Source organism: Molossus molossus, unplaced genomic scaffold (genome assembly GCF_014108415.1).
Source record: "Molossus molossus isolate mMolMol1 unplaced genomic scaffold, mMolMol1.p scaffold_m16_p_16, whole genome shotgun sequence".
Taxonomy (NCBI): domain Eukaryota; kingdom Metazoa; phylum Chordata; class Mammalia; order Chiroptera; family Molossidae; genus Molossus; species Molossus molossus.
The window spans coordinates 7787288-7801571 of NW_023425351.1; positions in this window are offsets into that span (position 1 = coordinate 7787288).

Below are 14284 nucleotides of genomic sequence, written 5' to 3' on the forward strand. Positions count from 1 at the left end.
ACTAATCTGAAGATATTTTTCCATTTATCTTCGGCGGGGGTGGGGGTGGGAGATTGATGTGAGAGAGCCACATCAACCAGGGCTGGTGACGAATCGCAACCAAGGTATGTGCCCTTGACTGGAATCAAACCCGTGACTCTTTGGTCTGAGGACCAATGCTCTAACCCCTCAGCCAAACTGGTTAGAGCAACTGCCCTTTTTTGGAATCCTCACCTGAGGATATTCTTGCATTGATCTTTTGATAGAGTGGACAGGAGAGAGGGAGGGAGAGAGAAAGGGAGAGAGATGTGAGAGAGACACTTGGATGGGTTGCCTCCCACATGACCCCAACCTGTGCCGGGGATCGAACAGCAACCGAGGTATGTGCTCTTGAGGAGAATCGAACTTGCGAGTCTTTGGTCCAAGGGCCAATGCTTTAAGCACTGAGCAAAACTGGCCAGGGCCCAATTTTAATTGGATTATTTGTTTGTTTGCTGTTGAGTTATATGAGTTCTTTATATATTTTGTATGTTAACCACTTGTCAAAAATGTTGGCAAATATCATCTCCCATTTGGTCAGTTGCCTTTTTGTTTTGCTGTGCAGAAGCTTTTTGTTTCATATATCACATTCATTTATTTTCGCCTTTACTACCCTTCCCTTTAGGGCCAGATTCATAAAATGTTTTCTACAAACAAGTTTCATAAGTCTAGTTCCTATGTTTCCTTCGGTATAATTTCATTATTTCAGATCTTATATTTAGGTCTTTGATCTATTTTGCATTAATTTTTATACATGGGGACAAACTGTAATCTAGTTTTATTTTTTTGTATGTGGCTTCTAATTTTCCGAGTACCATTTATTGCAGAGGCTTTCTTTTTCCTGTTGTGTGTTTTTAACTTCTTTGTCAAAAACTATCTGCTCAGCCAGGCCAGTGTGGCTCGGTGGTTGAGTGTTGACCCATGCACCAAGAGTTTGCTGGTTTGATTCCCAGTCAGGGCATATGTCCAGGTTGTGGGCCTAATCCACAGTGGGGGGCATGCAGGAGGCAGCCAGTCAATGTTCTCTCTCATCAATATTTCTCACTCTCTCTCCCTCTCTTTTTTTTTCTCTAAAATCAATAAAAAAAGAAATGTTTTAAAGAAAATTATCTGCCCATATACATGTGGTTTGTGTTCTGAGCTCTCAATTCTGTTCCATTAGTATGTGTGTCTATTTTTCTGCCAATACCATGCTGTTTTGATCATCATAGCTTTATAGTATAATCTGAAGTTTGGTAGTGTGATACCTCCAGCTTTATTTTTTTTTTCCTCAGGATTGCTTTGGTTATTCGATGTTATTGTGGTTCTATACAAATCTGATAATTTTCTGTTCTATTTCTTTAAAAAATGAAATTGGAATTTTGATAGGGATTACATTAAATCGTTTGCTTTGGGTAATATGGTCATTTTAACTATGTTGATTCTTCCAATACACAAGCATGAGATACCTTTCCATTTTATTGTGTCATTTTCCTTCTCTTTTATTAATGTTTGGTAGTTTCACAACCTTTGTTAAGTTCATTCCTAGGTGCTTTATACTTTTGGTTGCAATTGCAAAAGAATTTTTTTTTTATTTCTGTTTCTGAAGTTTTATTGTTAGTAAACATGAAGATAGTGGGTTTTTATAGATTGATTTTGTATTATGCAATTTTACTGTATTTGTATATTGTCTCCAATAGTTTCTTTGGTGGAATTGTTAGGATTTTCTATGTACAGAATCATGTCATTGGCAAAAAGTGACACTTTTACTTCTTCCTTCCCAATCTGGACACCTTTTATTTCTTTCTCTTGCCTGATAGCTCTGGCTAGAACTTTCAGAATTATGTTGAATAGGAGTGGTGAGAGTGGGCGTCCTTGTCTTGTTCCTGATTTTAGAGAAAAGGCTTTCAGTTTTTCACCATTGAGTATGATATTGGCTGAGTTTATCATGTATAGCCTTTATTATCTTGAGGTATTTTCCTTCTATACTTATTGTATTGAGCATTTTAATCATAAATGTATGCTGTATTATATCAAATAATTTCTCTGCATCTATTGAAAAGATTATATTGATTTTTATTCTTTGTTTTGTAAATGTGGTATATTACATTGATTGATTTGCATATGTTGAACCATCCTTGTGCCCCTGGAATGAGCCCCACTTGATCGTAGTGTATTATTTTTTATATATTGTTTTATTTGTTATGCTATTATTTTGTTTAAGATTTTTGCATCTGTATTCATTAAATATATTGGTCGTAGCTTTCTGTTTTTGTATTATCCTTGCCAGGTTTCGGTATCAGGGTTATGTTGACCTATAAATTGTGTTAGAAAGTATTTCCTCTTCTTCATTTTTTGAAAGAATTTGAGAAGTTTACTTTATTTTTTTTCAGATTTATATTTTATTTTACTTTTTAAATTTATCTTTATTGTTGAAGTATTACAAATGTCCCTCCTTTCCCCCTCATAGACACACTCCTCCCCACAACAATCACCACACTATTGTCTGTGTCGATTGGTTGTGCATATATGCATGTAAGTTCTTTGGTTTATTTCTTCCCACCCCTCACTTCCTTCTGAGGTTTGTCAGTTTGTTCCCTACTTCCATGTCTCTGGATCTATGTTGCTCATCAGCTTATTTAATTCATTATATTCCACAAATAACTGAGATCATGTGATATTTGTCTTTTTCTGACTGGCTTATTTCACTTAGCATAATACTGTCCAGGTTCCTCCATGTCATCACAAAAGGTAAGATATCTTTCTTTCTTATAGCTCCACAGTATTCCATTGTGTAAATGTACTACAGAGCATATAACATGTTCATGGATTGGAAGAATTAACATCATTAAAATGTCCATACTAGCCGAAGCAATCTATAAATTCAATATATTGAATTTCCATTGAAATACCAACAACATATTTCACAGAACTAGAACAAAACTTCAAAAGTTTATATGGAACCAAAAAAGACCCTGAATAGCCACAGCAATCTTGAAAAAGAAGAACAAAGTAGGAGGGATCACAATACCAGATATCAGGTTATACTACAAAGCCATTGTAATCAAAACAGCCTGGTATTGGCACAAGAACAGGCATATAGATCAGTGGAATACAACAGAGAACCCAGAAATTGACCCAAGACATTATGCTCAATTAATATTTGACAAAGGTAGCAAGAGCATACAATAAAGACAGCCTCTTTAATAAATGGTGTTGGGAAAATTGGAAAGCTACATGCAAAAAATAAAACTAGATCACCAATTTAAATCATACACAGGAATAAACTCAAAATGGATAAAAGACTTAAATGTGACTCATAAATTCATAAAAGTCCTAGAAGAAACTGTAGGCGACAAAATTTCGGACATCATACGCAGCAGAATTTTCACTGATACAATGCCTAGAAAAAACAAAGGAGAAACAAAGGAAAAAATGAATACATGAGACTACATCAAACTAAAAAGCTTCTGGACAGAAAAAACAAAACAAAACAAAAAAACAACCATCAAAATGGAAAAGGAACCCACTGTATGGGAGAGCATAACTGTCAATGATATGTCAGATAAGGGGTTAATTTCCAAAATATATAAAGTATTCATACAACTCAAGAAAAGAAAGACAAAGAACCCAATTAAAAAATGGGCAGAGGACCTACATAGACACCTCTCCAAAAAGGACATACAAAGGGTCAATATGAACATTTTTCTTTAATAAATGGTGTTGGGAAAATTGGAAATATGGAGAAATGTTCAACATCACTAATCATCAGAGAGATGCAAATTAAAACGACTATGAAATATCACCTCACACCTATCAGAATGGCCACCATCCACAAATCATGAAACAAGTGCTGACTAGGGTATGGAGAAAAGGGGACTCTAGTACACTGCTGGTGGGAATGCAGACTGGTGCAGCCACTATGGAATTCAATATGGTGTTTCCTCAAAAAATTAAGAATTGAACTGTCATTTGACCCAATGATCCCACTTCTAGGAATATATCCTAAGAAACCTGAAACACCAATCAGAAAGAGTATGTGTACCCTTATGTTCATAGCAGCACTATTTACAATTGGCAAGATCTGGAAACAACCCAAGTGTCCATCAATAGATGAGTGGATAAAAAAGCCATGGTACATATACACAATGGAGTACTATGCAGCTGTAAGAAAGAAAGATCTCTTATCCTTTGAGATGACATGAAGGGACCTGGAGAGTATTATGCTAAGTGAAATAAGCCAGTCAGAGAAAGACAAGTACTACATGATCTCACTTATTTGTGGAATATAATGAACAAAATAAGCTGTCAACCAAAAAAGATCCAGAATCATGGAAGTAGGGAAAAGACTAACAAACCTCAGAGGGATGGAAGGTGGGAGGGATGGGAAGAAAGAAACCAAAGAACTTATATGCATATATATGCACAACGAATCGACACAGACATTAGGTTGGTGAAGGCAGGAGGGTGTGGGATCGGAAATGGGGAAAAAAGAGGGAGATCTGTAATACTCACAAAAATAAACATTTTTTTAAAGATTTTTAAAAATTAATTTATTTTTGTTACAAATGTTTCTTCTTTTTCCCCCCAGACACCCTCCTCCCGACTCCCCTCCCCCCCCCCCCACCAACCTGCATTGTTGTCTATGTCCATTGGTTATGCACACATGCATATAAATTCTTTGGTTTATGAGAAAGTTACTTTCTAATCTTCTTAGAATGTTTCATAAAATTCATTAAAGAAGCCATTTATTTGTTCCTGGTGCTTTATATTTGGAGAGGTTTTTGATAGTTATTTAAATTTCCTCACTGTTAATTGGTCTATCTAGATTTTCCAATTCTCCATGATTCAGCTAGGAACTTATCCATTTCTTATAGGTTATGGAATTTGGTGGATATAGTCTTTCATATTATTCTAGTATGATCCTTTATATATTTGTGATGTCTGTAGTAACTTCTCCTCTTTCATTTCTGATTTTGTTTATATGGGTCTTTTCTCTTTTTTTCCTTAGGGAGTCTAGCCAGGAGTTTGTCAACTCTATTAATCTTTTCAGAAACCAAATCTTTGTTTTATTAATTCTTTATATTCTTTTTGTCCTTTATTTCATTCAATGCTGCTCTAATTTAATATTTTCTTTCTTCTATTGACTTTGGGTTTCTTTTTTTCTTCTTTTCTAGTTCTTTAAGATGTAATATTAGGTTGTTTACTTGCGATTTCTCATGTGTCTTGAGATAGGCCTGTAATGATATGAACTTCCCTCTTATTACTGCTTTCACTGCATCTCACAAGTTTTAATATGTCATTGTTACTCTCATTTGTCTCTATATTTCTCTTGATTTCAACTTTTATTTCTTTTTTGACCCAGTCATTTTTAAGTAGTATGTTGTGTAATCTCTGTATATATGTGGATTTTTTTTACTTCCTTTTTGCAGTTTATTTCTAATTTCAAAGTATTGTGGTCAGAGAAGATATTTGATATAGTTTCAGTCTTCTTGAATTTTTTGAGGTTAGTATTGTGACCAACATAGTTTATTCTTGAGAATGTTCCATGTACACTGGAGAAGAATGTATAATCTGATGTTCTGAGTTAAAAGGTTTTGCAAATATCACTTATGTCCATTTGGTCTAATTTGTCATTTAAGGCTGATATTTCTTGACTGGTTTTCTCTTTGGATGACCCATCTAGAGCTGTCAATGTAGTATTAAAGTCCCCAACTGTGACTGTTTTTGTATGTTTCTCCCTTCAGCTCTGTGAGTAGTTGCTTTATATTTCAGTGCTCCTCGACTGGGTGCATATATATTAAAAAGGTTCATGTTTTCCTGATGTAGTGCCCCCTTTATCATTATGCAATGTCTATCTTTATCTCTTGTTACCTTTGTTATCTTAAAATCTATTTTATCAGATATAAATATGGCTACACCTGCTTTTCTGTGGATGATATTTGCTTGGAGAATCATTTTCCATCCTTTCTTTGTTTTTTTAAGTCTACCTTTGTCTTTGTAGTTTAGATGTATTTCCTGAAGGCAGCATATGGTTGGGTTTTGTGTTTTGATTTAATATGCTACTCTGTGCCTCTTTTTGGTAAATTCAGTCCACTTACATTTATGGTATGTATTGTTGCATGAGAATTTCCTATATCCATTTTATTCTTTGTTTTCTGGTAGCTCTGTGTCTCCATTGGTTATTTTCCTTTGTGTTTCCCTTTGTTATTTTTGTTTGTTGGTATTCCCTATTTGTCTCCTGTTTCCTCTCTTTTAAAGATATATGTCTCAGTTTTGTTGTTTTCCTTTTTTTGTGGTTACCATTTGGTTTATGAAAAAAATTGCTTATATACGCAGTTTTGTTTTTTTCCTTTTGAATGCATCTGATTTCCATCTTTCTTTGCATATTCAGACTCCTACACCTTTCCCTTTCAGTTTTTGGGGTTTTATTTATTTATTTATTTATTTTGGTTGTTCACAAATTATCCCTGTTTATGCTTAAGTTTTTGGTGATCTTATAACGTTATGACATTTTATTTTTTGCTTCAGGTAGAATAACCCCTCTAAGTATTTCCTGAAGTGGACATCTTCTATATTTCTGGAAAATTCTTTATTTCTCCTCAATATTTAAAGGATAACTTTACTGGCTATACTACTTGTGACCAATAATTTCCCACTTCCAGTAGTTTGAATATTTGGTTCCACTCTTTCCTGTCTTGTAGAGTTGCTGCTGAGAAGTCTGATGATAACCTGATGGGCTTTCTGTTATAGGTCACTTCCTCCTTTTCCCTGGCTTCTTTGAGAATCCTTTTCTTGTCATTAATTTTTGAACATTTTAATATAATATGTCTTGGAGAAGGCTTCTTTGTATTGAGACAACTAGATGTTCTGTTTTCTTCTTGGATTCAAGGATCTAGTTATTTTCATAGGTTTGGGAAGTTCTCATCCAGTATTTGTTTGGATATGTTCTTCATTCCCCTCTTCTTTTTTTTTCTTTGTCTGATATGCCTATTATTTTTATATTGCTTTTTCTGATGGAGACAGGCAGTTCTTGTAGAACTTTTTTGTTGTTGTTGTTATGCTCAGGTTTCTTTCTTATTCCTTCTGCATCCTTTCTAGAGTTCTATCTTCAAAATCATGAACTCTTTCTTTCATCTGATTGGTTCTATTTCCTCTGCTTGCTAGTTTATTTCTGGTCTCTTTAATTGAATTCCTCATTTCCAGGATTTCTGTTTAGTTCTTTTTTTATTATTATTATTTCTTTTGAGAGAGAAGAAGTGAGAGAGAGAGATAGAAACATCAGTGAGAGAGAACATTGATTGGCCGTCTCCTGCATGCCGTCCACTGGGGATTGTGCAACCTGGGCATGTGCTCTGAGTGGGAATCAAACTAGTGACTACTTGGTGCATGGGTCAAGCTCAACCACTGAGCCACACCGGCCGAGCATGCTTGGTTCCTTTTTAAAGTTTCCAACGGTTTGGTAAAGTACTTGTTTTGTTTATTAATTTGTTTTCTGAATGCATTAAATTGTCTGCATGTATTTTCTCATATCTTTTAGAGTATTTTCAGAACAGATATTTTAAATTCTCTGTCACTTATATCACATATTTCCCTGTGTTCAAATGTGATTTGTGATTTTTTTATTTCTTTTCTGAGTTGCCTCTCTACTATTCATGGTATTTAATGGGCTCCTTCTCTGTCTAGGCATCTATGTATTAGTGACATTTCTCTAGGTGATTATTATAAAGAGGTATTTCTATTATTTTCCAGTAGATGGCAGTAAATCAAATTATGCACGCGCGCGTGCGTGTGTGTGTGTGTGTGTGTGTGTGTACATATATATATATATATATAATTGGCTCTGTCAAATCCCAAAGCTGACCTCTGTGGTTGCTGTCAGTATAGCTGTGATGCTTCAGGTGGGGTTGTCTGGAGGAATCTGGCTGCCTTCTTTGTTTTGCAAAGGTAAAGGTAAAGGTAACCTTGGTCCTCTGTATGTCCTCACCCCAAATGCTCCAACTAGGAATCAATCACAGAGTGCACCCTTTTCTCAGGGGAAATAGTTATTCTGTAGTAATAGTTCTAAGGTTTGCAGATAATATGCTCCACAACACAACACGAAGAGTGATGGGAGTCAAATTTTGGGAGTCTGTGGGGTGACAGGGCTTTGTGGCTTTGTTTCTTTGTCTCGAATGCCAACCACCCAACAGCTGTGGCTGAGCCCTCCTCCTTTCTCACTTGCCCTGTTTGTCCACATCTATCTACATTTAGATGCTTCAGTGCATGGATCTCTCAGGCATGCTCTTATGTTGAGCAGAGAATACTTTGCTGAGTTATAGTGGTTCACATTTTTTAAATTTCAGGGGGAGAGACCAAGGGGAACACTTATGCTGCCATTAGTCTGATGTCCTCTCTTATGATTTTCTAAAAAATTATTTGTATTGTTGAGAGTATTATTGATGACCCCATTTTTCTCACTTTGGCACCCCCTACAAGCTCCCACTGCACCCCAGGACTTCACCTGACTATTTTCTACATCCATGGACTATGCATATATGTTTATAAATTCTTTGGTTAATCTCTACCAGCCCCCACCCCATTTTCTCTGAGATCTGTCAGTCTGTTCCATGTCCCCAGACCTATTGTGTTAGTCAGTTCATTTTATTCATTAGATTCCACATCTAATGAGATCATGTAATAATTGTCTTTCATTAAATGGCTTATTTCACATAGCATAAAAATCTTCAGGTTCATCTATTCTGCTGCAAAGGGTAAGAGATCCTTCTATTAAACAGTTTCATAACATTCCACTGTGTAATGTTTTCTGATCTTAGCTATTGTAAATAACACAGCTATGAACATATGGGTGCATATATTCTTTCTGATTGGTATTTGAGGATTCTTAGGATATATTCCCAGAAGTGAGATCACTGGGTCAAATGGAAGTCCCATTTTTAATTTTTTGAGGAAACTCAGTACTATTTTCCATAGTGGTTGCTGTAGTCTTCATTCCCCTGAGTAGTGTACTAGAGTTCCCTTTTCTCAACATCCTTGCCAGCACTTATTCTTTTACTGATTTACTGATGATAGCCATTCAGGCAGGTGTGTGTACTTCATAGTAGTTTTAATTTGCATCTCTCTGATAATTAGTGACAGTGAGCAATTTTTTATATGTCTATTTGCCTCTGTATGTCCTCTTTTAAGAAATTTCTATTCCAGTTCTTTGCCCATTTTTTAAATTGAGTTGTTTGTCTTCCTCTTGAGTTGTGAGTTCTTTATATATTTTGGAAATTAACCTATTATCAGATGTATCATTGGTTAATATGTTCTCATATACTATGGGTTCCTTTTGCATTTTGAGGATGGTTTCTTTTGTTGTGCAGAAGCTTTTTAGTTTGATGTAGTCCCATTTATTTTTTCCTTTGTTTCTCTTTCCCTAGGTGATGTGTTATTGAAAATTCTGCTATGAAAGGTGCCTGAGATTTTTCTGTCTATATTTTCTTCTGGGATTTTTATGGTTTAATGACTTACATTTAAGTCTTTCATCCAGCTTGAGTTTATTTTTGTGTATGACATAAGTTAGTGGTCTAGTTTCATTTTATTGCATGTACCTGTTCAGTTTACCCAATACCATTTTTTGAAGAGACTTTACTCCACTGTATGCTGTTGCCTCCTTTGTAAAATATTAATTGACCATAATGGCATGAGTCAATTTCTGGGGTCTCTGTTCTTTTCCATTAATCTATATGCCTGTTCTTGAGTCAGGACCAGGCAGTTTTTATTTCAATGGCCTTATATTATAGTTCAATATTCAGTATTGTGATGCCTCCAACTTCATTCTTCTTTCTCAAAATTGCAGCCATTTGGGTTTGTTTTTTGTTTCCATATAAATTTTTGGAATATTTGTTTTAGATCTGTAAAATATACCATTAGTATTTAATAGGAATTGCATTGTATTTATATATTACTTTGGATATTATGGACATTTTAATTATGTTAATTTTTGAAATCCACTAACACGGTTTATGCTTCCACTTCTTTGTACCTTCTATATCTTTCCTCAATGTCCCAGTTTTCTGATGCAGGTCTTTTACCTCCTTGATTAGGTTTTTTCTTAGGTATCTTATTATTTTGTTGCAATGCTAAATGGGATTTTTATAAAGTTTCTCTTTCTTAGAATTCATTATTGATATTTAAAAATGCTATTGATTTTTATATGTTAATTTTGTATCCTCCTACTTTGCCAAATTCATTATATAAATTTAGTAGTTTTTTATGGAATCTTTGGGGTTTTCAGTGTACAATACCATGTCATTTTTGAATAATGACAGTTTCAATATCATGTCATCTGTGAATAATGACAGTTTTACTTCCTCCTTTCCGATTTCAATGCCTTTTATTTCTTCTTCTTCTCTGATTGCTATGGCTAGGGCATCCAGTACTATGTTGAATAAGAATGGTGAAAGCAAACAACCCTATCTTGTTCCTGTTTTTAAGTGAAATGTTTTAAGTTTTTGCCCATTGAGTGTGATGTTGGCTGTAGGTTTGTTATACATGGCCTTTACTATGTTGAGGTATGTGCCCTGTTTCTACCTTGTTGAGAGTTTTTATCAGAAATGGATGTTGGATTTTGTTGAATGCTTTTCCAGCATTTATTAATATGATCATGTGATTTTTATTCTTCATTTGGTTTATATAGTGTATCACATTTATTGATTTGTGAATATTATACCAGCCTTGTATCCCTGGCATAAATCCCAGTTAGTCATGGTGTATGATCTTTTTAATGTATTGCTGGATCTGATTTGCTATTACTTTTTTTGAGGATCTTAGCATCATTATTCATCAGGGATATTGGCCTGTAATTATTTTTCTTTGTAGTGTCTTTATCTGGTTTTGGGATTAAAATTATACTGGCCTTGTAAAAAGAGCTTGGACATTTTCCTTCCTCTTGAATTTTTTGGCATAGTTTGAGGAGGAATGGTGTTAACTCTTCTTTGAATATTTGGTAAAACTTGCCTGTAAATCAATCCAGTCCAGGACTTTTGTTTGCTGGGAGATATTTTTATTCGTGCTTCAATTTCATTAGTCATTATGGCCTTCTTCATGTTTTCTGATTCTTCTTGATGGAATTTTAAAAGATTTTATGTGTCTAGGAATTTGTCCATTTCACAAAGGACAATTTCACCCAGGTAGTTCCATTTCTTGACATATAATTCATATTATTTTCTTATAATCTTTTGTATTTCTGTGATATCAGTTGTTACTTTGCCTCTTTCATTTCTGGTTCTATTTATCTGGGTATTCTCTCTGTTTCTTTTTTTGTTTTGTTTTGTTTTTATCCACACCTGAGGACATTTTTTGTTCAGATAGAGGGGGAGGGAGAGAGAGAAAAACATCCACGTGAAAGGGACACATCGAGTGGTTGCCACCCACACAACCCAACAAAAGTTGGAAACAAATGCAACCAAGGTACACGCCCTTAACGAGAACTGAACCTGGGTCTCTCTGGACCGCAGGCTGACGCTCTAACTGCTGAGCCAAACCAGCTAGGGCTTTCTCTGTTTCTTGATGAGTCTGGTTAAAGGTTCATCAACTTAGTTAACTTTTCGAAGAACCACCTTTTGGTTTCATTGATCTTTTTTTTTTTTTTTAGTCAATATGTTGTTTATTTCTGCTCTGTTATTTATTATTTCTTTTTTTCTATGTACTCTGCATTTTTTCTGTTGTTTTTCTCTAATTGTTTTAGGTAGTGGGTTAGATTGTTTACTTGAGATTTTTCTTGCTTGAGTTAGGCCTGTAATGCTATTAACTTTCTTGTCAGGACCACTCTTTCTGTGTCTCATAGATTTGGGTTGTTGTGTGTTCATTTTCACTTTTTTCAGGTAATTTTTATTTCTTTATTAATCTCATTGGTAACCCATTCATGTTTAAAGACATGCTACTTAGTCTCTATGTATTTGAATGCTTTTGAGTTTTTTTATAGTGGTTGATTTATAGTTTCATTCCACTGTGATCCAAAAAGATGCTTGGTGTGATTTCAAACTTTTTGAACTTGTAGAGACTTTTTTTGTGTCCTAACATGTGCAATTGAAATAATGTATATTCTGCTGCTTTCAGATGAAATGTTCTGTAAATATTAATTAAATTTATCAGATCTAGTATATTTTTTAAGATCTCTAATTTTTGTTGATATTTTTGTATGGAAGACCTATCTTTTGATGACTGTGGATGTTAAAGTCCTACTAAGACTGTATTGTTGTCAATCTCACCCTTATGTCCACCAAGAGTTTTATTTAATATGTTTAGGTGCTTCTATATTGGGAGCATATATGTTTATGAGGGTTATATCCTCCTGTTAGACCAATCCATTTAGTATTATGTAGTGACCTTCTTGGCCTCTTGTTATGATCTTTTTCTGAAGTCTATTTTGTCATAAATAAGTATTGCTACCCCAGCATTTTTTTTTCTTTTTCATTTGCATAGAAAAAAATTTTCATTTTCATCCTGTGTGAGTCTTTTGTTCTGAGGTGTGTCTCTTGTAGACAGTATATATATATGTGTGTGTTTTCTTATCCATTCCACTACCCTATGTCTTTTGATTGGATCAATTAATCCATTTACATTTAAGGTTATTATTGGTATGTACTTGTTTGTTGTCATTTTAATTCTTTTTTTTTTTTTTATCCTCACCCGAGGACATTTTTCCATTTTTTGTTCAGATAGAGTGGGAGGGAGAGAGAGGGAGAGAGAGAAAGAGAGAGAGAGAGAGAGAGAGAGAGAGAGAGAGAGAGAGAGAGAGAGAAACATCAATGTGAAAGGGACACATCGAGTGGCTGGCACCCGCACAACCAACCAGGGCCAGGGACTAACTGCAACTGAGACACGCACCCCTAGCGGGAACCAAACCTGGGTCTCTCTGGACCACAGGCCGACGCTATAACCACTGAGCCAAATCGGCCAGGGCATCATTTTAATTCTTTATGCCTATGTTTCATTCTATATTTCTTCTTCTTAAAGCACTCCTTTTAGCATTTTTTACAATGTTGATATGGTGATACTGAACTTCTTTAGCATTATTTTGTCTAGGATCTCTTTATTTTGCCTTTAATTTTAAATGGTAGCCCTGCTAGACAGAGCCATCTTGGTTGCAGGTTCTTGTTTTTCATTATTTTGAATTCTTCATAGCAATCCCTTCTGGCCTGAAGTGTTTCTGTTGAGAAATCTGCTGACAGCCTTATGCCAACTCCCTTATAGGTAATTAACTCTCTCTTTTTCTGTTTTTAAGATTCTCTTTTGGTCTTTAGCCTTGGCCATTTTAATTATGTGTCTTGGCATGGGTCTCTTGTGTTCATCTTGATTGGGACTCTCTGTACTTCCTGAACTGGATTTTTTTATTTCCTCAAGTTAGGAAAATTTTCTCTGATTATTTCTTCAAACAGGTTCTCTATCCCTTGTTCACTTTCTTCTCCTTCTGGTACACCTATGATGAGGATGTTGACACATTTCATATTGTCCCAGAGTTTCCTTCACTATCCTCATTCTTTTTTGTTATTTTTTTTTCTTTTTGTTGCTCTGATTGGGTGTTGGTGTGTGTGTGTGTGTGTGTGTGTGTGTGTGTGTGTGTGTGTGTTATCTATCTTGTATTTTAAATATTTGAGTTGATTCTGTGTTTTATCCAGCCTACTCTTAATTCCTTCCATGTGTATTCTTGATGTCACATATGATAGTTTTTTTATTATTGACTAGTTCTTTTTCATAGTTTATATGGTCTTTTTCATGTTCTCATAGTCCCCACCAAGTTCCTTTCAGTTATCATTAAGTTTCTTGTAGTTCTCACTAAGTTATGTGAGCATCCCTGTAACCATTATTTTGAACTCTGTATATGATAAATTGTTTTCCTCAATTTCCTTTAGTTCTTCTTCTGGAGATTTTCCTTTTTCATTTGGGGGTTGTCTCTTTGTCATCCCATTTTAGCTGTCCCATTGTGTTTGTTTCCATGTTTTAGATAGAACTGCTATAACTCGGTCTTCATGGGGTGGCCTTATGTAGTAAGTGTCCTGTGGAACCCAGTGGTGCAGTCTCCTTGATCTTCTGAGCTGGATGCTCTAGGAATGTTCCTTGTGTGGATTATGTGGGCCCTCCAATTATAATTGGGACCTGATTGTTGTTGGCCCATCCATGGGTGGGATTGAATTTTTGGCTGGCTGATTTAGGTTCAATCCGACCATGGCGTGCAAACTGCTGTGCATGTACTGTCTTAAGGTGTCTAGTTCTGCTCAGTGGCACAATCTTCCATATCACC